The sequence below is a fragment of the Ovis canadensis genome, chromosome 1 (genome assembly GCF_042477335.2).
Source record: "Ovis canadensis isolate MfBH-ARS-UI-01 breed Bighorn chromosome 1, ARS-UI_OviCan_v2, whole genome shotgun sequence".
Classification (NCBI taxonomy): Eukaryota; Metazoa; Chordata; class Mammalia; order Artiodactyla; family Bovidae; genus Ovis; species Ovis canadensis.
In genome coordinates this window covers 2777701-2804459 of record NC_091245.1, presented here as the reverse complement: position 1 = coordinate 2804459, position 26759 = coordinate 2777701, and the positions used below count along the sequence as shown (strand labels likewise).

At 55.9% G+C, this 26759-nt stretch overlaps 1 protein-coding gene across 9 annotated transcripts in view; it reads right to left on the bottom strand.

Moving 5' to 3' along the window:
* Positions 1-17689, bottom strand: part of HDAC4 (histone deacetylase 4) — a 299426-nt gene extending 281737 nt beyond the window's left edge. For all 9 annotated transcript variants that reach the window (XM_069583551.1, XM_069583520.1, XM_069583527.1 and 6 more), the window contains exon 1: positions 17372-17689. The gene's annotated coding sequence lies outside the window, so the exon portion shown is untranslated. The remainder of the gene's footprint in view (positions 1-17371) is intronic.
* Between the last annotated feature and the right edge of the window lie 9070 nt (positions 17690-26759).

Below are 26759 nucleotides of genomic sequence, written 5' to 3'. Positions count from 1 at the left end.
CCAGGCACACCCAGTAGGAGGTCTTTAGACCTGGACTGCGGGATAGGTTTGTGAATTTTTGGATGTATGGGTCTTCCCCATTTTGGTTAAGACGCCACAAGACATGGGTCTGATGGATCCTGGGCAGATAGTGGCCATTTGTCCCCGTGCTCTCCCTAATATTCAAAGAGTCCAAGGGAGTGTGCTGCAGGGACCTTCGTGGGTGGACCCCCTCAAGGGAGTGCCATGGAGAAAAGTTCAATGGCAATTCAGGAGACGGAATAATTGGACTGATCTGTAAAAACCCTGACTCCTGGAATTCAGCAGAAAAAGTATTTAATTAAGCAAGCAAAACTGGGAAAAGCAACAGTGGGGTCCTTGTGGGCACCCAAAAACCTGCGTTTGGTGAGCCTGAGGAGGCCCCTTGGATTAGTCAAGGAAAGGAACAACAGTCAGTGGAAGAAAGGCAACCAGAGTCCCAGGGCCGGAACCCTTCAGAGACAGAGGAAGGGAGGGCTAGACCCTGAGTCAAACAGATGACACGGCTCAGTACAAGCCCCAGCCGCCCTGAGCTGAGGGGAGCCGTAGCCCAACAGGGGATGGGGATTATGCCCTCTGCGGTCCCTTCATGGTCCCCAGCAAAGATGCTGCAGGGGGAAAATGGGGCACAAGAGGATGGTTGTGTCCCAGGTACTAAGTGAATTCCTGGGACGGGCTGCCAAGTGAGGGTCCTTGGCTCATGCAGGAAAGAAAAGAGTGAGGAAAGAGGCTTGTTTAAAGAGACCCACGCTACACAGACAGCGTAGACCTTCTCAGAGGTCCAGAGGCAGCCCGAGGGCATGGGGTCATCTTGGAAAGTGCGAGAGGGCCCCTAGCGCAGGGGGGTTGGTGTTTATGGGCAGGGCGACGTCACAGGATGACAAGTGGGAGGAATATTCTGTCTTCAAGAAGGGGTGGGCATTTCCAGGAACTGGGGCACCGCCCACCTTCTGGCCTTTTATGGTCGAGGTTCCGGTGGGTGTGTCATTTAGATGCGAATCTATTACAATGAGCCCCCTCTACACACACATTGCAGCGTGCGTAGCGAGGCCCGGGGTCTCCTGGGAGCCGGGCCCTTCCGGCATTTCGGCCCGGTGGCTGCTCTCTGCTCTCGTCTCCTGCTGTTAACGGCTGTGCCCTGCTCCCTTCTCTCCTCAGAGACACACACACCCTGGGCACTGCCAAGCTTCTTTACAACGTGGACTCTCTCCCTTCTTGGTCCCAACTTCATGGATGCCTGCTGAGCGTCACTCTCCACCTAGCCTTGCAATCCCGTTTCAGAAACTAAGGAAACACGCCGAATCTGAACTTCCCAGCACACAGTGATACTTACTACTCATCAGAGGCCCCTCCGCAGCATAACCTCCAGGATGTGGCAGGGTGAACAAACGCCTGTGTCCCGGTAACTTGACGAAATGACCAAACTTGAGTAAAACACCCTCACCCAGCAAACACGCCGTAAAAAACACGTGCGGCAACTGAGCTGCCCCCGGAGCGGGTGACAAGCACGCGTACTCGTGATGGAAGCAGCAGGCCCTAAGAATTAAGAGTAGGGGCGTGGCCTCCCTGAACGGCCGTCCTCAATCATTACAAGGGAAACAGGAAGCCAGCTGAGCTGCAGCGGCAGACAAATGACCCTCGCACTTCAGTTTAGCGTGTTCTAAAAATGCAATTTACAATTCAGCAATATCTTTTTTTTTAATGTAGTCACTACAACACAAACATGCCTCTTTGTTATCTAACTACATCTGCATGCGAAACACGCTTTAGCTAGGAAAATGTAAGGTCTGGGGAACTGAAACCCACTTTTCAAATTCAAAAGAAATGAAAAGGAGAGAATAAAGGTGCATTTTATTCACATGCAAAAAAATGTAACTGCAAGCTGACCTCAGGTCCTCACCCCAAGCTGGTAAATGACGTATGTAACTTGTCCCCAAGTGGATTCAAGATTACTGTTTCAAGTTACATGACTGTGCAGTAGAACCAAATCCGCCTTGAACCAAATGCAGTGCCGTTTGCCTTCACGCTTAAGGAAATGGTATATTCTGCATTCGATGGGAAGGCTTCTCAACCTTGGCTCTGGCGACCTCCAAATCATCTTGGGGTGAGAAACCGCCTCCCTGAGGCCACCACCCAGGACATCGTGCACACAGGCTCTGCCCACCGAGGCCGGCGCTCCCGCAGGGCGAGGAGGGGACAGAGGGCTGCCAGGCTCTGATCTCACCCGAGGTCCCCCGGATCTCTGTACTCTTCACCACACACAAGCACACCAACGGGAGCTGGGTTCCCAAGCTCGGCGGGGCATGCACCCACGTAACGGATTAAAATTAGGCACCCTAATCATTAAACTGTCACTGTGAGAGCCGGGAGTACCTTTTTTTTTTTTTTTTAGAAAATGAATAGGAGAATTAATGGATTTCTTTATTTGCTTCAATGTGATCGTCAGCCTGTCTTTTATTATCGAGGCAGTCATAAAAAAATGCTTCGGCCATGTATGCAAATTAAATCATTAGTATCTTCCCAGTTACAAGACTGCTTGCTTCTACTGCTGATCTCGTCTCCCCGTTTTGTTCCTTTACCATTGGCTGCTCCGTCATACCCGACTGTTTGTGGCCCCATGGACACTGGCCCACCAGGCTTTTCTGGGCATGGGACTCTCCAGGCAGCAATCCTGGAGTGGGGGCTCTTCCTGATGCAGGGACTGAACCCAGGTCTCCTGCACTGCAGGCGGGTTCTTTACTGACTGAGCCACCAGGAAGCCCAGTATTGATGATGCTGGAGATGCTTCAGTGAAACACTCCGAGGCCCTACAAGAAATCCTCTCTACTCCCCGCCTCTCTGACCCCAGAGCTGCAGGCCCACCCGGTGGTGACCGAGACGGCTCCCCAGGGACTGGACAGCCCCACCGCCACAGGGCACTCCGCACGGCAGGCCCGCAGGACCTCGGGCACAGACGGCCACGGGCAGAGGGTCTCCCTGGCTCCTTCGCTGAGCTCCTGGCAATGGGAGGCCAGGAGAAGCCAGCCCACCCCAGGTGGGAGCTTCAGGTAACAGCTTCTATTTTACCGAAGAAATCAGGTAAAGCATGCATCCTGCTTCAAAACACACCCACGTTACACGCATGTCTGTGTTCACGTTAAGGTGTCTCGCCCACTGATTTCACCGGCTTCTGGTCGGGCTGCCAAAGCCCAGGAAGACACACCTACTTCTGGTGCCCACCACCCCCACCTGCTCCCCCAGCAGCCCCCTGGGGCCCACCTTCCGGAGATCCTGCACTGCTGAGCCTCGCTAAGCAGACCCGTCACTCACACTGCAACCCAGGCTTGCCTGTTCATGAGCAAACTCCCCTGTCCTGAGCTGGGATTCCAAAAGAATGAGACTGGCTGTTGGAAGATGGAGCCAGAGGGGGAACAGATGTGGCGGAGGTAAGGCCAGGGGCCAGCTCAGGGCCAGGGGCCGGCACGGGGACGCAGGCAGGGCAGAGACAGGGCCCAGTTTCTTAACCACCCGGCTAGATCAGGGGCCTCAGTGCCTAACTTCCCCGAAAATCACAGCAAAGTCCTCAACACACACACAGTCCACGGTGACGCCACAGAGAAATGCTCGCTTTCCAGTCCGACCACTGAAAGGCCGGCCGGATAACCAATGACAACTGACTCCTTTCTGCCCCATGTGTGCCCCAAGGCCGCCAGGGCTGCAGCTGGAAGGCAGGTGCGCGCCCCGGTGCCCTGACCCAGCTCGGAGCGCTCAGCAGGGACGTGCCCGGACACTGGAGCCCAAGAAAGCCAGCCGCGAGGCAGAAACGGGGCAGACGAAGCGAGGGCAAGGACGGCCATCCTGAGTGTGTCAGCGGCTGACAGATGAGACCTGCGTGCACCTCTCAAGACGGGAAGCCACGAACACCCTGGGACAAGAGTGACCCGGGCACCCCGTGCCCCCAGGCCAGGCCGGGAAGCTGGGGCTCTCCGGACCTCAGCAGCTGTGGGGGCTGCTCACACCCCATCTCCCCTTTATCAGGAAGCTTAGCCTGGGCCTTGATGGGCTGAAAAGGTCCAGGAAGTCCCTAAAGTGGCATGCGAAATGGCATTTTTGAGTATCTCTCTCACAGGGAAACATTAATAAAACAGAAAATAACTCTGCATCGTTAGGACCCCAAAGGTGGGTCAGCTGTCTCAGAGACAGGCTGCACTACTGTCAATCCCAAGGGCCCCGCCCCACCTCTGACCAATAAAGAATACACCCAGATAGTGTCTTCACAACAGCTTGAAGAAAACCCCGAGTAAGGCAGTCCCTGGAGCAGGAAGGCCTGGCGACGCCCAGCTCCCCCTGTACCCCTGGAGCACAGGCCAGCACGGGACAAGGTGAACCCAGGGGTGGGAGACGGCAAGGGCCCGGGCAGAGGGGCGCCTGCGGGGACCCCGTCCCCCGTTCCTGATCCTCTCACCAGCCCAGGCCCCTCGGCACTGCATGCAGCCCCCCGTGGGACTGGTGTGGTCCCAGGCCCAGGGCCCCTCCTGCTGTGGGAGCAATCCCTCCCCCAGCCCCCCAGGTAACAGCCCGACTCCAGGCCTTACGGAGAAATCTTGACCCTCGGCGCCCCTAGTTCAAAGGCCCCCAAACCTCTTCACGTCGTGGTGGGCAAAGAAAAGTGCCCACGCTCAGCACCTCCGCTGAGCAGTTGGGGAGCCGGCCCAGGCGGCGGCGGGGCCAGGGCTGGAGGAGGCAGGCCCAGCTGCGGCTCGGCGCCAGGCGGCCGTCCTGCGTCCGGAGCTGGAGCAGGGTCGGTCCTGGGGAAGCGGGGATGGCACCTGTTCTCTGATGAGGGGCCACAGGGAAGGGCCGAGGCTCAGGAGACGGCCTCGCCTGGACCCCGCCCTGGGCGCGTCTGAAGGACCCTGTGACAGCAGGGCGCGGAGGCCCCACCGAGGTTCGCCCACTCCTCGTGACGGCCCCCGGAGGGCACCGGCGGGCAGGAGAAGCAGGGGCCAGGGTCACAGGCTCCAGGAAGGAAGGACACCTTCTTTCGCTCCCAAAGCTGAAGGGGGCCACCGCCACCCCTCAGAGGCAGCCAGGAGCCTCCTGTGGCGGCCGCGCGGCCCCGACTCGGGCAGGAGCGCGAGCCTGGGACGAGGGAGCGGTTCAGAGCTGCGACAAGACACGGCCCTGCCCACGTCGGCGCCCCGCTGAGGCCAGGGCACCCTGGCAGTCGGCGCTGGCAGAGCAAAGAGCAAAGACGGGAAGCGGGAGCGGGTCACCGCACTCACGTGACGGCTGCCCAGCCACAGGAGGAGCCACGCGACACGGGTCCGCGGCCCCTCCGCGCGGACTTGCGGGCTGAGGCTGCAGGGGAGAAGGGTGCTCTCAAGGGTGGGCTCAGAACAGAAGAGGGTGCGGGGCCCAGGGGGCCCGCTGACCGACAGGCCTGAGGCCCCCGCCGCGCCTGCCCTGCTCGCTGGGACGCGCCTCCAGGCCAGCCGGAGCGCTGGAACGTGGCGGCCCGGCGGCAGGGCAAGAGCCGCGCGGCTGGAGGAAGCCCTGCCATGCGGCAGCCTCGGGAGCTCAGCCTGCCGGAACCAGCAGGTCCCGCCCCCCCCAGCCCTCAGCCCTGTGCGGGGACAGCTCTCACAACCCTTGTGCTCGAGGACGCCCGACTGGCAGGGATCGAAGCACAGAGCACCTCCGCTCGGCGATGAGGAAGTGCGGAGGACTGAGCCGCGAGGAGGGGGTTCAGCACCCAAGCGTCTGGGCGCCCTGGCCCTGGGATCGGCTCCTCGGCAGCGGGGCTGGGGTCAGCCCGGCCAGCAGCTCCTGCACACCCGACAGGGCAGCGACAGGAGCTGGCCAACCAGCGTCACACGTGTCCACGCGTGTGCCCGTCTACGCGCGTGCGTGCCTGGGTGTGTGTGCAAGGGAGGGCCGCCCTTGCCAAGGCTGCACCCCCAGAACCTCACTGTGGGCTGAAGAAGGGGGGCCCAGGGGAGGTCGCTGCAGCAGGGCTGGCCTACCCACGGCTCCAGCGCCAGCACTGGGCGCCTGCCCGCCGGCCCGCCCCCCACCCCCTGCAGACCTCCAGCTCCCTCCGCAGCTCGGGCTGTGCCTCCTCACACCATCCAACGGGGCCTGCCCGGCGGGGACCCCAAGGCCAGCCACACCACCAGGAGAGTCTCCACCTCCAGGCTCAGGGAAGAGCCCCCTCCAGAAAGAACTGCTCCTGGCAGGGAGGGTGCAGGCCAGAGGTTCTCTGCCTCCCCCTTGGGGGCACCTCCCACCCCAGGGAGGGGCCAGCACCCAGCACAGTGAGTAGGGACGGAGTGAAGCAGGCCTGAGCCCCTCGTTGTCACAACGCAGCCAACCCAGGGCTCTTTGCTCAGACTCTGCAGCCGGGGAGGCCAGGGGCAAGGGCAGGGCACCCTGGGGCGGCGTGGGCCTGTCTGCAGCAAGGCCTGCACACTCCGATTTTCCCACCCAGCAGCACAGCCCAGGACAACGCCTGCGCTTCTGACCTAGGGTCCCAACCCGCGCGTGAACACAAAGGCACAGGCTCAGATGCGCCGCCCGGCACAGGGACATGCCCATCCATCAGGCTCCCTGTCTTGGTGTCAGCTGCCCCATGGTCAGCCGGGAGCAGGAAGGGGAGCCAAGCCACAGGGGCACAGGGCGAACAGAGCGTGTTCAACCACAGCAGGGAGCCTGGCACCAAAGGAACACCACCAGACAGGCGGAGGCTGCCATCCGGGGAACCGGAGCCCAGCAACAAGGGCCTGTCCTCCTCTGGTGCAGCCTGGTAGGGCTGGGCCAGGCCCCTTGTGATCGCCCGAGCCCGATGACAACCCTCCACAGCAGAAACTCTCGTGCCCAGTTCGCAGATGAGAAGACTGAGGCACCCCAATGTGACAGCCCATTTGTCTTGTCCTCAGGCCCGCCGCACACAGGCTGAGGTGACGGGGCGGGCGGGGCGGACAGGACCAGCTCGGCACAGTCTCAGGACATCCCGGCGCGTGGCCACCTCCAAGAGCAGCAGGCCGGCTGGAAGGGCCCAGCCCCGTCTCCCGGCTCCGCTGTCCCTGCTGTCCCTGCTCTACGGGCCGCTCCGTGGGACTGCCGCACCCTGCGCGTCAGCCATCAGAGGAGGGCAGGGAACCCCTGACAGGCTCCTACTCAACCTCTCCCCACTGCGCCATCGGCCAGTAGCCCGGCCTCCAGGGCCCAGCACATGACCAGGCAGAGGAACAAAACCCAGGAGGCCAGCAGAGAGCCCTGGCCAAGGCCTCGCTTTCTGACCTCGCTGAGCCCTCCCTCCTCCTCGTGAACGGGGGCCAGTGCTCTCCTGGGAGCTGCCCGTGGCTCCAAGAGGCAGGGTCTGTGAGACGGTCAGCATGTCGCTGCATACAAGGTGCCCACACGCAGGCCAGTCTGGAACTGCCGCCAGGGCTGCAGAGGGCAGGGCCCGAGGGGGACGCTGCCTGCGGGCCCACCTCAGCCTCCACCCCTCCCTCTCCTCTCCGTCAGCACCGCCATTCCCAGGAGGGCAGCTGGCTCCCCAGCCAGCTTCTGGAAGAGGCCGACCCACACGGGGTCCCCGACACCCCTGCCTGGCCACAGCAACCGTTCAGAGCGGACGGGAGGCCTCAGCCAGGGCGAGCAAGTGAGTCCAGGGAGCTCTGCTGTCCGCCCTGGAGGACAGCGACCGGCGAGCGTGCAGTCCCGAGGGCAGCCGGCAGGGCCACCTCAGCACCGGGAAGCAGACTCACCCGACGCAGGGGGAAGACACAAGGCCTTGATGAGCTGCAGGGGGGCTGCATCAAGCCCTGCCTGAGCCCTGCCGCACCTGCACTTCCCCGAAAGCACGTCAGTCCACCCCGCGCGCTCGGAACCCTCCGCGGAGAGGTCCTCCCTGAGTGATGGGTCCCCTCTGAGTGAGACCTCCTGCAGACACCTTCCTGCTCACGCTGAGCACCGCTCACAGAGAACTCCTGGTCAAGCGCAGGTCCCACAACTTCAGGGAGGACAGTCTGGCCCCGAAAGCCACCTTATCCGACGCACTGTCGCCTGCCCTGGGGGCACACCCACAGAGCCACCCCCGGAGGGCTGCACCCCTGGGCGCCAGAAGCACCCACCTTTCTGTCTCTAAATCGCCCCCCTCCCATCCTGGGAGCACATCCCTGGGAACACTGCCACCAGGAGCCAGCCCCACGGCTCCATCCCGGCCCAGGCGCTCAGGCCACACCGCTTCCCCAAGGCCGCGGCAGGTGAGGGGCATGCTGTCCTCGGAGTCCCAGCTGGTGCCTCCTCAACAACAATGAAAAGAGGGGGAAACGCAAACTCGCAACTGGATTTGCGACGCACATCCATGTCGTCCCGGGAGGGGCCCCTCTGTGGACACCAGGAAGCGCCGTGGACACCAGGAAGCGCCGTGGACATCCACCGCCCCGGCTCACGGACCACCTGGCAACCAGGGACCTCGGCACCGCCAGCTGGGGACAGATCCCGCAGCGGTCGAGGCCCTGCGTGGTGGCGGAGCAGCCCCTGCCTGCGCTGGGCCCGCGCTGGGCGCCTCTCACGCAGGGCAGCGCTCTGGGAGCCAACACTTGAAGGCGTGCTGCTGAGCTTTCGAGAACAGGATCTCTGCGAGCCACGAAAGGGTGCCTGCGAGGACAAAGACAGACAACAACTGGCTCCCAAACGTGACTGAGGTCCTCCAGGGAGGTGCTCGCCCAGCCGTGACTTCAGCAGACGCAGGCAGAGATGCCTGGAGCTGGCGTGGGGGCCTCAGGGAGCCTGCGAGTGCGTAACGTACATCAAAGGCCCGGCCGCCAGCCCTCCCCTTGCAGACAGCATCCCACCTGAGACCCAGCCTGGGGAGAGGCTCCCGGCCGCCTGGGGAGCAGCCCTCTTCCACCACCGCTCAGGACACCCAGCTCCCAGAGAAGAGGCAGCCCCGCTGGGCGAGCACACCATGAAGCTGAGCCCTCAGGCCCAGCCGCCTCAACACCAGGGTCTGTCCTCTGCACCCCCGTGCCACAAGAAGCCTGGATGCCTGCTGCTGGACACGCAGCGCGTCCACAGGCGGGACCCACACTCATAGGGCAAGGTCCGAGGAGCCACGAGGAGAGGAGGCCCCCGAGACGAGAGCAGAGGCCCACCGCGTGCCTCTCTGCGTTTCAGCTCCGTCCTCTCCTTGATGAGAGGAATTCTGAAAACAGGAGCTCCCTCAAGACGCACCCAAGCGTGGACGAAGACAATCCACTCCGACAGAGACACACTTCCCCGGGGGAGGGTTTAGGGCACGCCTTTTACACTGCGGGTTGTCAACTCCAAACCCCCAAGGTCAGCCCTCGACCAGCCCTGGGCGGGGAGGTGTTGAGCAGGATGGCAGCAGCCCCGCACGCCCCGGGGCCTCCCAGCCGGAAGGACAGGGAGCGGTCAGAGGTCATGCTTAGGCCGCTGCAAATCCAGCCAGACGCGGACCACAAACCTCGCGAGGAGACAGAAGGAGGCACATATGCGCCCTGTGACAAGCCCTGCGGCGCGTCCCTCCAACCCGGAGGGCCGGGAAGGAACCTCGCTTCAGCCCTCACACTGGCAAAGGCAGGCTCTCCGAAGAACGGGGCTGAAACACCTACTATGGATTTTCAGTGCAGAATGTTGCGTGGATTCCTAGCAGAGAGGTTTCCGGCCCACCGGAGCGCCGCCCGGCCGCTTCTCCGTGGCCCCCCTCACAGGTCACACCCCCGGAGTGCTTCCCTCTGCACCTTCCGTCATCAACGACAGGCCCCTGCCCCGGGGGGTCGTCTGCGTCCACACCCCCAAGAGCGCACCAGGCCCCCCAACCCCTCAGCCCTGAGGCTGGAACCTCCGTTCTGGGAGGGCCCCGAGCATCGTCTTGGAAGCCCCCACCACCCTCCTCAGCAGAGGCCCAGGCTCTGCTGGCGTCCTACTCCAAAGGGTCTGCCGGGAAGCCCCTCGGGGGCCAGAAGGGCTGAGAGCAGGCTCCCTCCCGATGTTTAAGACCAACAGCTGGATGAGACGCTGGTTCAGGCCCCTTCCAGAATGTTCCTGATGCTGACTGCCAAGGCTTGGGTCCAGACGGCTACTCTTAGGAGTCCTGGGCCTGGGAGAGGGCTCCAGGTCACACAGGTGGCGGGGAGAGAGGAAGGGCCACCCCACTGGAGGGTGTGGGACCAGGACCCCTGCCCCTCAGTATGGGCCGCCCCAGCTGAGCAGCCCGCCCACCCCAGCCTCCCACAGCCTGGCGCACCTGCGTGGGGTTACCCCACCCCTAGCCCGTCCCCACCAACGACTCAGCTCCCTCGGCTGGGGCCTGACCGAGACGGAGCCACGGGAACCGCCTCTGGGCCCCTCGATACCGGAGCATCTGCTCGACTCCCTCCTCGCTCGTGGAGAGCATCCTGCGTGGGCGAGGTGCAGACTGCTTGCAAAATTGCTGTTGCTGTTCAGTCACTCAGTCATGCTTGGCTCTTTGGGACCCCATGGGCTGTACCCGCCAGGCTCCTCTGTCCAGGGAATTCTCCAGGCAAGAATACTGGAGTGGGTTGCCAATTCTTCCTCCAGGGGATCTTCCCGACCCAGGGATGGAACCTGCATCTCCTTCAATGGCAGGCGGATTCTTTACCACTGAGCAACTGATCAATTAGAAACTTTCTAGAAACAGGCTCCTTCTCACCACCACCACCCTTCACCCTCCCCTGTCAAAGTCGGGGCTGGAGAACGGGGGAACGGGGTAGCGGCGGGGCACAGAGTCACCAAAACTGCTCTCCCCGAGTTTGAAAAAGACCCACTGCAGCCAAGAGCACCATGCCAGCCAGCTGACGGTCGCTCCCAAAAGATCATGCAGCTCCACCAACCACGGGCACAACCACCCTCCCACTTGGAAGGCCAGCTCGGGCTTTTAGGCCCTAAGAACTGACTTACTGTTTCAAGCTCAAACAGCAATCCAGCGGAAGCACTTGACCCACACAGACAGAATACTTCATAAACAATGGTGAACAAACAGCCGAACAGTCGTGTTTTTAAAGGGAGCAGACTTCAAAATGCTCAAAAACATGCCCATGTGAAGGTACCATGTTAAAATGATGAGGTTAAACAAGAAAAGACTAAATATTGTCACTAACTGTGATCTGGAACCAGCAGGGGAAAGAGGCTGTGGCGGAGGCAGCGGCTGGCCGCCGGGAGCACGGGCCCCGGGCCGAGGTCGCACTGCGCTGTGGGCTGTGCACGAGGGCCCCGTTGGCCACTTGACAGCTGCGAGTTTAAAGCTGTTCCTCCCCTCGATCCTCTCTGCATCATAAACCCACTTCCCTTGTATTTTGGCATATGATCTCGGGAATCAGGAGTCCCCAGACTGACGTGGGAGAAAGCAGGCAATCCCAGCACTCGGGCAGATAGCGGGCAGCTCCTTGGAGTCAGGGGGCCAGCCCGCACCAGGCTCTCCTTCTGGTCCCGCGCGGTACTCTGCAGCCAGCCTCCCAGCCGCTCACGCAGACACTGCCAGGCGCAGAGCACCAAGCCGGCAGGAGGCCCTCGGGGCCCCTCCACCGCACGGAGGCCCCTGCCAGTAAGAAAGGTGACAGTCAACCGCTGATGTCGCAATGAGCCACTGAAATTACACAGCAGATCCCGCTAGGGAGGAGGGAGAGGGTGTGAGACCATGCTCAACGGGGACTGAAGGCGCCGCTTGGACTGAGGGGCCAGAGAAGACACCAGATAAAGACAGCCAGCTCCAAGAACTGGGAACAGTGTGCGCAAAGGCCCAGGGGCCCAGGGGGCTTGCAGGCAGCAGTGAAGCAAGCAGACGAGGACAGGGGCTACGGGGTGAGGAGGCGGAACAGAGGGCAGGATCACAGGCCTTCCAGGATCCTACCGCACGGCAGGGCGTGAGCATGGGAATGGCGGGAAGGGTCTGCCCTGGTCACGGCCACCCAGGTACCATCTGCACAGCACAGCCCGGGCCAGAGCCTGCCAGACCCAGGAGGCCAGCACTGCCTCGGAGAGCTTACGAGACCCAGAGAAACAGATCCCCTCGATTCTTCAATGCCAAGCACATGTGTCAACCTACCAAGGATCTGGTTTTCCTCCCTTACAATAACGAGGTTGAAGAGTATTCGCCCCGCCCCCACGGAAATATCAGACTCTTTAAGAGAAAGTATTACTATTAAAAAACCATACATGCTTACAGAAACCATTTTTATATATTGTGTAAAATTTAAACAATATCACCAAACATAAAAGGGGCTTCCCTGATAGCTCAGTTGGTAAAGAATCTGTCTGCAATGGAGAAGACCCCAGTTCAATTCCTGGGTCGGGAAGACACCCTGGAGAAGGGATAGGCTACCCACTCCAGTATTCTGGCCTGCAGAATTCCATGGACTGTATAGTCCCTAGGGCAGCAAAGAGTCGGACTCGACTGAGTGACTGCCACTTACTTCACTTCACAAACATACAGAGACAATGAAAGTTGCTCACATCCCATTTTCCTGGCACCCCAGAAGCCCACTGCTGTCACTCTGGAGACCCGTGAACTTGCAAAGCAGAAAGGATGGGTCCCCTGGGTGCTGTCCCAGACCCCCTTTCTCCTTTCACTTAACACGCCGAACGCTTCTGCTGCCCAGCAAGCCTGCACAGAGATTTCCACAGGACAAAAATGCCAAAATGTATTTAGTAAGTTTCACCTCTATAAACAATGCAGCAATAACATGCATAGATTTCCACAGGATAAAAACAACAATATGTGTCTAGTAAGTATCACCTTTATAAACAACGTAGCAATAACATTCTGTACATACCTGGATACCCATGTGCTTATTACATTCTTCCTAGGAATAAATTCCAATAAGTAGAATAGTTGGAAGAAAAGGAATAGCCATTTAAAAATTTGACACAGAAACTTTTCCTGAGAGTAACCAAGTAATTAATAACTGACAAAGGCCAAAGCTTACATGTGCTTACGTGTGCCAGACTACTCTAAGCACTTTTCATATATTAGCTTATTTACATTTCACAAAACCCATGGAAGGGAAGAATTACTATTATCACCATCGACAGCTGCTGCCAAACAGCCTGTGCTGATATGGGGGCATGAACAAATGCTTCCAGCTGAAGCTCTTTATTAGGAAAGCTGGGTCTTTTTATTGTCAGCCACTGTGATTCGCAGATTCATGTGCTCTGCTCATCATACAATAGGAATGGTCACTGTTTTCTTATTGGTTTGTTAGAGCTCTTTACATATTGACTATTAACCTTCTTTTTTTCTCTCACTACGCCTTAACCTCACTTATGGAATCTTTTGACATGGAGAATTTCTTTAACTCTTAAGAGTGTTAAATCTGTCGATATTTTCTTTAAAGTTTCTGGCTCACTGATACAATATGAACGGATTAAGTCAGTGGTTTTCAAAGTTTCTGGTCTTCGGGATGCTCTCTTCCAAGGCAACCCCACAGACAGAACGGTGGAGGCCACTGCACTCCGGCTGCAGTGGGCAGGGGGTGCTGGGTGCCCCCCCCACCCTCACCCGCCCGCAGGCTGCCCCAGAAGAGCCAAGCGTGGGGCCAACCACCGCTGATCGACGGGACTGTCCAGAGCCTTCCCAGCACAGAACACAGCAAGAAACCCTAGGAAACAGACGCGCCTACGATCGCACGACACCACCCAACACACCCACGCCTAAAAGGTGCTCCAAACGGCCCTCTTCTCAAAAGAGGCTGTGCTCTCCCAAACACCTGCATGGACAATGCTGAGCGTCAGCTTCAAGACCATCAGGGGCCCAGAGCAGAGGCATGAAAGAGGAGGAGTCCGCTTCCGGGGCTTAACACAAACAAGGGCACCAGGCGCTTCAGGTCCATCTCAGGCTCCTCCTCTGCAAGACGGGTAAGAGGAGCCACCTCCTAAGGCCGTGGGGAGAGAGAAATGGGGTACCCGTGGTGACTACTTACGACAGCATATGGCCCCAAGTAGCTGCTCATTAAACGGTAGCTACTGGGCTAAGCTACACTCACAGCTGCTCCTTGAACACCGTGGGGGAGAGGGGTGCCAGCCACGCACACGGTGGAGAACCCAAGGATAATGTTATAGTCAGCCCTCCGCATCCGCGGCTCCACAGCTCAGATTCAGGCAACAGCAGATGGGGTAGTATCCACTGAAAAATCCACGGATAAGTGGACCCACGTGCTTCAAGCTCACGCTGTTCAAGGGTCAACTGGACGAGCGCAATCATCTCCTCACTAGGAAACAGAACCAGGCAGGCTCCACCTCTGCTGATACGGGGCTGGTCCACCCCCGCCGTGACGGGAGGCAACCTGTGTGGGGCCCACTTCACTGGAGGGAACCCAGAAGGTCCGTCGGTCAGAAAAGGCAGCCGAGAGCCCACCCTGCTCCCGAAACAGAGCCACCTACTTCATCTCAGCCACACGAGCCCGAGACGAAAATGACCTCCTAACAGAACTCGCTGATCTGAGCTCGGTGACGCGTCTCCCCAAAGAAACGGCCTGTGAACACACGTTGCTGAGGCGTGTGAAGACGCAGCGTCACTTCTGACACAGGCCCCGTCATCTGACTTGAACCAGAGACCTTTTGCTTTTCTCTAACTCAAGGCCAAAAGACCACAACCCACTGCACACTGCAACGTATCCCGACTGACCGTCTGAGACTCAAACCAAGCCCCCTCCAGACTGGCTCCCCAGTCCCCACCCCAGAACCAGCAAGGGCCGCAACCGCTGGGGCAGAACTTGCCCTCCGGCTAGAACAGCGGGGACAAGGGCTGAGCTTCGCAGGCCACAGAGCGAGGCGGCTTCCGCGGAGGCGGGGCTAACGCGGATCGGCAGCTGATTCCCAGCAGGGATTTCGGGTCCAGGGGCCGTCATCCGCCACCCCAGCAGAGCCGAACCCCGCTCTCTGCATCTCCCCTACTCCCTCCATCAGGTACCAATCTATAGCTCAGGCAGCTTCTGAGCAATGAAAGCCCAGCCGTTTTCAATAGAGAACGGTAGGGACGGATTCTCCAGAAGTGATGAAATGTTTCTTCTGCTCTGGCAATTAAGACGGCACAAAGTCGCCTTTCCTCCGGTGCCACCCCCAACATCAAAGGATGAGAATTCAAAGCCATTCATGCTGCATTGAAACCTCACAATGCAGCTGGAAAATGGAAGTCGATTACTGGACATAAATATGCAGTAGTTAAAAGCAAAGAGTTAGAACGAAATTCAACTGCAGCAACCCAAAGACGTGCGGAAACTTCCAGAACTGGAGTCCTCCTGGTAAACACGAGGGGCATCCTTAGAAAGCACGCTTCTGGCCACTGAGCCAAGCTCGGTGCTCTGGACCCACGTGGCCCAGGGGCCATGTTGTTCTGCCCATCTTGCTACAGTAACGGCCCCCAAGGCCTCCGAGAACATGGCATTTAGAGATTTTTCTTTCTCATGGCTGTGAAGCTGCTGACCACAGAACATTCTCTCTTGGCTCAGGGCTGCTGAGGCCACATCTGTCCTTGGTCCCCAGGCCCCGCGGGCCTCCGCCCCCGCACACACCCCCAGCCCAGGGCTCTCCCAGGGGCGCTCCTGCCGCCAGTTCCGATCACAGGAGAGAGAAGTAACCCTAAAGAGGGCAGTGTTACATCTGCCTGCCGCATAAACCGTGCTTCTTTTCTGATTGATTACTGCTCTCTTTAGGAAGGTATTTGATCTTTAAAATAAAAGCCCAGAACACAGAAAGCTATACAAGTCTAACAATGTGTCAGGGTGTGTGTTTTTAAGGCAGGAAAATACTTCCCTCCCACACAAATGTGAGTTCTGGGGGAGATGCCACGGAGCCCAGGGAACAGAATATCTGGGAAAGCTTGCTGGGTCTTAAAAATAGATGATTGAACACAGATTTGAGAATGCTCAGGAGCTACCTGAAAAAGAAAATTAAATCTCACATATTTTTGATATCCAAACTCCATTCTGATGAAACTTCTAAGAGGGTGGCATTTTGCATTTCCAATTATAATAGAGTAATTGTGTTGCCATAGTGACCGCAAAATTCTGCAATAACTTTTGTTGCTTTGTAATTGCTGTAGTGTATATTTGTGTACAAGCAGCTGAGTTTTCTTAATTCAATCCCTCTCCCTCCCCCTGCCTGTCCCCCTCCGCCAGTCACCACCACCACCTTCCCTGGCTCAACCCAAAGAAAATTATCAAAAGCAACTAAAACTCCAGGCCACGGACGATCACGGTACAAAAGAAAAAGTGAAACCAGGCCAAGGTGCAGACCCACCAGTATTACCCCAGTCTTGCTAGGCTGGCGCTGGGCGAGGGCTGTTTACATGTTTACTCCCAGGCCTCCCCGGCTTAGGCGGTTTGTGGGAATAAACAGAAAAGCCTGAGCGGAGGGAAGAGGGGAAGGAAAGTAACTCCACAGGCCCCTTCCCTCCCTCGCCCAGGGCAGGCAGAGAGCTGCTGCAAGCAATTAGGTAGGTCTCTACAGTAATGCAATTAGGATTTAGTTAAGAAAGTCATTAGTTTTAAAATAACTTGAGCTTAATTTCTGCAACACTTTATTTGAAAATTGTGTCACAGCAGGTCAATTTACAACATGCAATAAAGAAAACACGCGTATCAGCTGCTGCAAGTTATTACAAATTTCTGATGTGCATTAAATGAGTACACTGGGTTCCACCCCCGGCCTTTCCGACTGATACGCACGATCTCCTGCTATAACAGTGTCAAATAATTCAACGCTCAATGTAAATACGAGATAATTTGCTTCGGATGCCACGGTGGGAGCTTGCGATGCCGCCAAGCGCGGCTCCCGTCACCTGGGCAGGACGGGGCCCAGGGCTCGGCCTGCCCGCACCCCTCGGGTCGCGGGCGCCCCACCCCTGCCGTTCCGGTCCGGGGCACACACACCCTGCGACGGCGCACCCCCGCCCGCCCGCCCGCCCGCCAGCCCCGGGAGGGACGTTTTTCTGCAAACTCACAGCCTCGACAAAGTTACATAAACGGCGCCCGCCGGGGCTCGGGAGCCCCCCGGCCCACCTGCCGAGGGCTCGGCCTGGACGGGACCGGGCGCCCCGGGGAGGCCCGCCGGCCGTCCTGCGCCCCCGCCCCGCGGGCGGCCCCCGCCGGGCCGGGGGGCTGCAGCGGGGAAGGTCCGGGACGGGCTCCGGCTCCGCTCCGGACGCCCGCGGGGCCGCGCGGCCTGGGCGCGCGGGGCCGGGCCGGGGCCAGGCCGGCGGGCGGGCGGACCCCCGGCGTCCACCTGCCGGGCCGGGCGGCGGGGGCGTGGAGGCGGGCGGGCGGGCGGCCTGCGGGCGGGCGGGGGGCGGACAATGGCCCGCGGGCCGGGCCGGGGCAGCGCTTACCGCGGCGGCGGCGGCGGCGGGCGCTCCGAGCCGCATCTTCTCAGCCTGCGCCGCCACCACCACCACCACCACCGCCGGCGGCGGGCGGGCGGGCGGGAGGGAGCTCGGGCGGCGGCGACGGCGGGGACGCGGCCGCGGCGCGCCGGGCCCAGGCGGCTGAGGCGGCGGCGCGGGCGGGCGGGCGGGCGCGCGGGCTCGGGCGCGGCGGCGGCGGCGGCGGCGGGGACGGTGCTCCGCAAGCGGCGGCCCCACAACCTCCCTCCTCATTCACAAAAAATTGACCCACGTTGAACCATGATGCTGCTCCCCCCCTCCGGCACCGAGGCGAGCGCTGATAGGCCAGCCCCGACGCCTGTCAGCGGCCCCGGCCCCGCCCTCCCGCCGTCGGCCCTGCGGCTATTGGCTGCACCAGCCTTGCATCACCTCCCCTCGCGGGTCCCTCCCTCCCGCCCGGTTTCTAATGAAGAGCTCGTCAATTACGGCTCGGCCCCGCCCTCTGCCCGCCCTCCCCGGGCGCCCGGCGGCCCTCCCATTGGCCCACTGGGGGGTCGCGGGAACAGCCCCGCTTGGTCCCGCCCATCGGCCCCGCGGCCTCCAACTCGCCAGGCCCAACGCCCTCCGAACGCCAGGGATGCTCCACCCCCGCCCGCCTCCTGGTCCCCATTGGCTGCCGAAGCTGCCAATCCCAGGGGCGGGGCTATCAGAGGACGCTATAGGCGCCAGCTGGTGGACGCCTGATGGTTGGGAAAGTGTTGGGAGTCCAGGCGGGTGGTGACTGTCAACACGGGCCGTGGCCCCGGAAAGCCTCGTTCGCCGCCCCCAGAGAGCTGCGCCGCGGGGCCCAGCGGTGAGGGCCGGACGGGCCGCTCTCCTGGCGAGGGGAGGCTGAGGCGCGGGCTGAAGAGGGGAGCCGGTGAGGCCCGGCCGCGGCCGCCATCTTGGGTACGGGCAGCGATCACGTGGTGCGGCCTGCTCCCGGCGACGCAGGGGCGGTGCGAAGGCCGAGTGCGCAGGCGCGGAGGGCCCCGCCCTGCCCCGCGGCGGGAACGCGGCCTTGAGGGCGCGGGGCCGGGCCGGCCGGCCTTCCCGGCGGGCGCGGGGCGAGCGCAGTGCGCCTGCGCCGGCGGAGGGCCAGGGGATGCCCGAGCGCTCTCCGAGTCTGGTCCGAGTTCCCCGGTCCCGGGCGGAGGCCGCAGAGACGGCTTCCCACCCACTTTCCGGTCGTTCCGGGCTCGCATGCACCTTGGGCGGGGGTCCGGGCCAATCCGTTCACCCCGAGTGCTCAGAGTCCGGGCTGTGCCTTGCGGAGGCCTTAAGAGACTCCCCTTGGGTCGCACCCCAGGGGGGCGTGATGGGGTCTGCGGCGAGGTCGGAGCTGTGAAGCCCACTGGGCAGCCCATCCCGAGTGTCACACCTGCGTGGGGACAGCCCTGCCGGCGTAGGGAGGTGCTCCTGCGAAGGATGGAGCCTCCAGAGAAGAACACCTAGAACAGTGACGTTCAAACTGTAGCCCTTTCGGAACTGTTTTATTAAAAAAAAAAAAAAAAAACCGCTTGCTGTAGTAAAAATGCTGCCTGGGAGCTCTCTGGTTCTAGAATGACTTCGGTTCCATGAAACTTGATTCCCTGCAAGAGACTTTGAACCTTTCAGGATATGTCACACCAAACATAGTGACCCGTGCTCAAAAAACTTTTGAGATTGAACAGCCAAATGTTGTTAGATAACAGTGTTGTGTTTCAACTAAAGCAGATTCTTTCCTAGAAAGCAGAATATGGGGAGCTCACCTGAGGACTGCATCCAAGGGTATTATGTTCCCCTCAAAGGTAAAATATCCTTAGGTGACAGGCTTTGGAACGTGAACCCGAAGACCAGAGTTGTAGGGTGAGGATGGGCCTCCCTCGTGGCTCAGACTAAAGAATCCGCCTGCAATACGGGAGACCTGGGTTCCATCCCTGGGTGGGGAAGACCCCATGGAGAAGGGCATGGCAATCCGCTCCAATATTCTTGCCTGGAGAATCCCCATGGACAGAGGAGCCTGGCCGGCTATAGTCCTTGGGCGGTAAAGAGGGGAGACACGACTGAGCGACTAAGCACAGCAGCACAGATGAGGATATACATGCAGGCAGGTCGGATGAAACAGGAACATTTCTTAGCTGGAGAACTTGGTCGAGAAGAAAAATCGGGTGGACACACTGTCAAAACTGATGATGTTATCAGAGATGGTTGCCTTAAGGGAGGGTGCTGAGCCAACACCCTCTCGCCACTGTTCAGTTCAGTTCAGTCGCTCAGTCGTGTCCGACTCTTGAATCACAGCGCACCAGACCTCCCTGTCCATCACCAACTCCCGGAGTTCACTCAGACTCAACGTCCATGGAGTCAGTGATGCCATCCAGCCATCTCATCCTCTGCCCCCAACCCCTTCCAGCATAGTCTTTTTCGCATGAAGTGGGCAAAGTACAGGAGTTTCAGCTTTAGCATCATTCCTTCCAAAGAACACCCAGGGCTGATCGCCTTCAGAATGGACGGGTTGGATTCCCTTGCAGTCCAAGGGACTCTCAAGAGTCTTCTCCAACACCACAGTTCAAAAGCATCAATTCTTCGGCGCTCAGCCTTCTTCACAGTCCAACTCTCACATCCATACTGACCACAGGAAAAACCATAGGCTTGACTAGATGGACCTTTGTTGGCAGAGTAATGTCTCTGCTTTTGAATATGTTATCTAGGTTGGTCATAACTTTTCTTCCAAGGAGTAAGCGTCTTTTAATTTCATGGCTGCAGTCACCATCTGCACTGATTTTGGAGCCCCCCCAAAATAAAGTCTGACACTGTTTCCACTGTTTTCCCATCTATTTCCCATGAAGTGATGCGACTGGATGCCATGATCTTCGTTTTCTGAATGTTGAGCTTTAAGCCAACTTTTTCACTCTCCTCTTTCACTTTCATCAAGAGGCTTTTTAGCTCCTCTTCATTTTCTGCCATAAGAGTGGTGTCATCTGAATATCTGAGGTTATTGATATTTCTCCCAGCAATCTTGATTCCAGCTTGTGTTTCTTCCAGTCCAGCATTTCTCATGATGTACTCTGCAAAGAAGTTAAATAAGCAGGGTGACAATATACAGCCTTGACATACTCCTTTTCCTATTTGGAACCAGTCTGTTATCCCATGTCCAGTTCTAACTGTTGCTTCCTGACCTGCATACAGATTTCTCAAGAGGCAGGTCAAGTGGTCTGGTATTCCCATCTTTTTCAGGATTTTCCACAGTTTCTTGTGATCCACACAGTCAAAGGCTTTGGCATAGTCAATAAAGCAGAAATAGATGTTTTTCTGGAACTCTCTTGCTTTTTCCATGATCCAGCAGATGTTGGCAATTTGATCTCTGGTTCCTCTGCCTTTTCTAAAACCAGCTAGAACATCAGGAAGTTCACGGTTCACATATTGCTGAAGCCTGGCTTGAAGAATTTTGAGCATTACTTTACTAGCGTGTGAGATGAGTGCAATTGTGTGGTAGTTTGAGGATTCTTTGGCATTTCCTTTCTTTGGGATTGGAATGAAAACTGACCTTTTCCAGTCCTGTGGCCACTGCTGAGTTTGCTGGCATATTGAGTGCAGCACTTTTGCAGCATCATCTTTCAGGATTTGAAACAGCTCCACTGGAATTCCATCACCTCCACTAGCTTTGTTCGTAGTGATGCTTTCTAAGGCCCACTTGACTTCACGTTCCAGGATGTCTGGCTCTAGAAGAGTGATCACACCATCGTGATTATCTGGGTCGTGAAGATCTTTTTTGTACAGTTCTTCTGTGTATTCTTGCCACCTCTTCTTAATATCTTCTGCTCCTGTTAGGTCCGTACCATTTCTGTCCTTTATCAAGCCCATCTTTGCATAAAATTTTCCCTTGGTATCTCTAATTTTCATGAAGAGATCTCTAGTCTTTCCCATTCTGTTGTTTTCCTCTATTTCTTTGCATTGATCGTGAAGAAGGCTTTCTTATCTCTTCTTGCTATTCTTTGGAACTCTGCATTCAGATGCTTAAATCTTTCCTTTCTCCTTGGCTTTTTGCTTCTCTTCTTTTCACAGCCATTTGTAAGGCCTCCCCAGACAGCCATTTTGCTTTTTTGCATTTCTTTTCCATGGGGATGGTCTTGATCCCTGTCTCCTGTACAATGTCACGAACCTCATTCCATAGTTCATCAGGCAGTCTCTCTATCAGATCTAGGCCCTTAAATCTATTTCTCACTTCCACTGTATAATCATAAGGGATTTGATTTAGGTCATACCTGAATGGTCTAGTGGTTTTCCCTACTTTCTTCAATTTGAGTCTGAATTTGGTAATAAGGAGTTCATGATCTGAGCCACAGTCAGCTCCTGGTCTTGTTTCTGTTGACTGTATAGAGCTTCTCCATCTTTGGCTGCAAAGAATATAATCAATCTGATTTCAGTGTTGACCATCTGGTGATGTCCATGTGTAGAGTCTTCTCTTGTGTTGTTGGAAGAGGGTGTTTGCTATGACCAGTGCATTTTCTTGGCAAAACTCTATTAGTTTTTCCCTGCTTCATTCCGCATTCCAAGGCCAAATTTGCCTGTTACTCCAGGTGTTTCTTGACTTCCTACTTTTGCATTCCAGTCCCCTATAATGAAAAGGACATCTTTTTTGGGTGTTAGTTCTAAAAGGTCTGGTAGGTCTTCATAGCCATTGTTACACCAAGAAAAATAGGCACTGATAACCTTCATCACTGATTGGCTTGAAGCTTGAGCTTTTCTAAGTTTCATGGCCCAGATGCTTTTTCAGAGTAGAAGAGTAGAAGTAATTCTGTTTTAATAAAAATCACTACTTTGTGTTATCTTTTGTAATTATTTTGTTAAATTCTTCAGAGTTTAAATTGGAGAATAGGCCAGTTTAGCTGACAATCTTAGAACAGCCCTAGAGACAGAGCTGAAAGCTGTTGGAGCATCCGGCAGAGCCAATGACCAGGATGCCGACAGAGACCTGTGATGCCTCAGGAGGGCCTTTCCATTCAGAAATGAGCAGAGATTGGCCTTAGTATTTGTGGCAGGTGATTCTCTTAGGAGAAATGTAGCTGCATGGGTTAAAACACAATTTTCAAAATGAAAAAGTATTTTACAATACGTAACTCCAATACTTTGGCCCCCTGATGCGAAGAGCTGACTCCTTTGAAAAGACCCTGATGCTGGGAAAGATTGAGGGCAGGAGGAGAAGGGGACGACAGAGGATGAGATGGTTGGATGGCATCACCGACTCAATGGACATGGGTTTGGGTGGACTCCAGGAGTTGGTGATGGACAGGGAGGGCTGGTGTGCTGTGATTCATGGGGTCACAAAGAGTCGGACACGACTGAGCGACTGAACTGAACTGAACTGAAAATGTCTTGAAATAACAAGTAATGACTAGCAAACCTTGAGCGGTGTAAATAGTAATGCCTGTCCTGAGGTAGCTTAGCTATGAAGCAAGTGAGTGGTGAATGGCAAAAATCTAAAACAGACACAGCTGAAGGAAATGACTTCTAGTGACCTGGGCAGTAACAGAAGCAGTGCCCTTATCAGATTTTCATGGAAGGTGAAACAAGACCAGAGGCCGAGGAACATTTAGATAAAAATCAAGGTACAAAGTCATTTCACAGATGATTTAATGTGTACAACAGTCAGGAGAAAATGCTGCCTATATGTCTAGTAAAACTCGTATAAGTGCAGAGCAAGAGAGACGGGCCACAAGGAAAAGTCTCACCAAGGAGTTCTGGGATGTGGATTCTAAGCCGGGCGCGTTAAAAGGTGGAATCCCAGCCCAGAAACGAGTAGGCTCCTTTCTCTGACACTTGGGCCTCCTGGGAGTCCCGAGAGCTCCTCCAGGTGAGTGAGGGCCTGGCAAGGGTGAGGCCCAGTTCCCTTTTCTGCAGAAGAGGAACGTGGGGGCCTGGGCGGCTGTGTCTGTCCACAGGTCTCTGAGACGCCATCTGGCCGAAGGAGACCTGTTCACAGCAGGTAGCAAGAGCTCAATACCGCAGGTCTGCACACTATGAGGGGGTCTCTAAGGCTGGGGCTGAGATGCAAGGTGGAGGGATGGCCAGGACACCAAGTAAGGTCCTCATGAGGCTTCCTACAAAGGTGTTGGACAGGGTCCCAACTCGAAGGGCTCTGTTTCAGAAGAACACAAATCCCGGTGTTAATAAAAAAAAGTCCTTTGCTCAAAAATAAAGAAGCCACTAAAGACTCAGAAAAAATTAAATTAAAAGTCTAGAATTAGTTCAGCAAAGTGTTCAATTATAAAGATCTTCCCCAGTAGTATACTGGACGCGTTCCAACCCAGGAGGCTCATCTGGTGTCATATCTTTTTGCCTTTTCTTACTGTTCATGGGGTTCTCTCAGTAAAAATACTGGAGTGGTTTTTCCATTTCCTCCTCTACTGGGCCACGTTTTGTCAGAACTCTTCACTGACCCATCCATCTTTGGTGACCCTGCGCAGCAGGACTCGGAGCTTCATCGAGTTATGCAAGCCCCTGCTCTAGGATAAGGCTGTGATCCATGCAGGGGGGTAGAAAAACTGATATTCTAAACAATAATTATATATGTTAATATGTATTGAATTTTTGCCATGTGGCAACCATTGTGTTAAGCACTTTATATGCATTAGAAAAACACAATGGAAGTTGCCCAATCTACATTAGTAAAAGAACGTTTTCAATACCTAAATGTAACATGAAATTCCAATGGGACTTCATGGGAATTGACAGAATGGTTGACTAATTCAGCTGAAAGGATAAACATTTGAGAACAGTCCAAAAGAAGAGAAAGCAGAGAGAAACTGTGCTCCCAGAAAACAAAACATATTATCCAGGCTCCATAATGACAACTGCACGGTCTTGGCTGAGAACAATGGGAAATAATAGAAAGTAAAGAAACAGCCCCAAGCAAGGGGAAGAACTCTATCAGATATCCAGCCAGTATGTGCGCTCTGTGAGAGCACCACTTTCTAAATATTTTGAACATCACTCCTGTAAGGATTTAAAATATGATAAAGGCAGCTTTACAAATCAGTGAGGAAACGGTGTGGTAGGACCCTTGTCAACCATTCAGAGAGAAAGGAATGAAGTTGAATCCCTAGGTCATCAGATGGAGTAAAGATTTAAGTGTTAAAAAATAGAGGCCATAGAAGTGTTAAGAAAAAGTTGTGAGTTGACGTCTCTCTAGGTTATGGAATAGGACACTGCCAACAGTCATAAAGGAAAACGTGGATAAATTTGACTATGTTACAATTATAATTTGGAGCATTATTGGCAAGGAACTAGATAAATCCCAATTGGGACATATTCCTGCAAGGGAATGTTCAGTTCAGTTCAGTCTCTCAGTCGTGTCCAACTCTTTGGACCCCGTGAATCACAGCACGCCAGGCCTCCCTGTCCATCACCAACCCCCGGAGTTCACTCAAACTCATGTCCATCGAGCTGGTGATGCCATGCAGCCATCTCATCCTCTGTCGTCCCCTTTTCCTCCTGCCTTCAATCCCTCCCAGCATCAGAGTCTTTTCCAATGAGTCAACTCTTCACATGAGGTGGCCAAAGTATTGGGGTTTCAGCTTTAGCATCATTCCTTCCAAAGAACACCCAGGACCGATCTCCTTCAGAATGGACTGGTTGGATCTCCTTGCAGTCCAAGGGACTCTCAAGAGTCTTCTCCAACACCACACTTCAAAAGCAGCAATTCTTCAGCGCTCAGCTTTTTCACAGTCCAACTCTCACACCCATACATGACCACTGGGAAAACCATAGCCTTGACTAGACGGCTCAGTAATATGAAGAATGAACTGCTGACACAGATCACAGATAGACGGACATCAAAATGTGGTTAAAAAAACGTCTGATTCGGAAGATTAGATACTACATGACCCCATTGACATGAACTCGGGAACCACTCCTTGGCTATGAGGATGGCAGTCAGCAGCCTGGTTCTGTGGTGGGGCAGACGGGACCAACTGAGAACCAAGGATAAGAACACTCTCTGAAGCGGTGGAGACACATTACTGGGCTGGAGTCACACGGGGTAAACACTGAGCAAATCTCTTGAGATTTAAGAGCTGTGCCTGTCACAGAGAGATCTTAACCTCAAAAGGAAGAGTGTTGCAGGCAGTACGGCCCCGATATGGGGTTAGAGTAAGGGGAGGAGTGGGGCCTCCTGGTGCGTAAAAAGACAATTGAGTTGAATGACTGGGGAAGGTCAGTGCGTCTCAGGAAATCTGGGTCTCCTTCACAGGTAATGCTGCTTTCAAGAAGAGAGACAAAGATGAACATTCCAAGAGCGGGGCGGGCTGGGACACAAAGAGGGAGCACAGAGGCAGAAATGCCCTGTGAACATGACGCAACACCCCGCTCCCTAACCAAAAAGAAGTTTGATGCCTTATCCACCGATTTCATAACAGCAGATGCGAAGTGAGAACTCACACCTTAACAGCAGCGTCGACAGGCAGAAACCTTCAGACAGGTGCTTAACCAGACACATACTAGTCATTTTGTCTGAGCGTTGTGCATCTTTTCATCTTGTGACCCCCACCTCTAGAGCTTCATTCTAAGAAAATAAATGTGGATGTTGATACAGATTTAGCTAAAAGTATCCAACAGTGATTGGAAGATATATGGAAATCTGTATATCTCCCAAGTTTACAAAAATAGGGGACCGTTGAGGTCCTTTAATGAACTGGAACCTGGTGGTCTGGAGTCGACCGATAAGAAAGTAAAGGAGAGAGAAAGAGGCTGATAAACCTTGGTTTACGCAGAAAGCCAATAAAGCCCCTACACGGGGCTTGCTCTGTTCACGAAGGCCTCAGGCACCCCCTCAATGGGGTGAAGGCGCAGAGCGCCTTCTCGAGAGGGTCTTAGAAGCCCGGGTAGGAAAGTGAACTCAGAGGGCCTCTGCACTCCGGGGGATCAGCCTGAAAAAGTGTGTGAGAGAGAAAGACACGGGGACGAGAGCTCTGATGGAGCAAAGGTGTTTTAATCAACATGGTGTGGGCATATATACTGTGAAAAAGCAAGAGAGTTCCAGAAAAACATTATTTCTGCTTTATCGACTATGCCAAAGCCTTTGACTGTGTGGATCACAATAAACTGTGGAAAATTCCTCAAGAGATGGGAATACCAAACCACCTAACCTGCTTCTTGAGAAATCTGTATGCAGGTCAGGAAGGAACAGTTAGAACTGGACATGGAACAACAGACTGGTTCCAAATAGGAAAAGGAGTACGTCAAGGCTGTATATTGTCACCCTGCTTATTTAACTTCTATGCAGAGTACATCATGAGAAACGCTGGACACAAGAAACACAAGCTGGAATCAAGATTGCCGGGAGAAATATCAATAACCTGAGATATGCAGATGACAC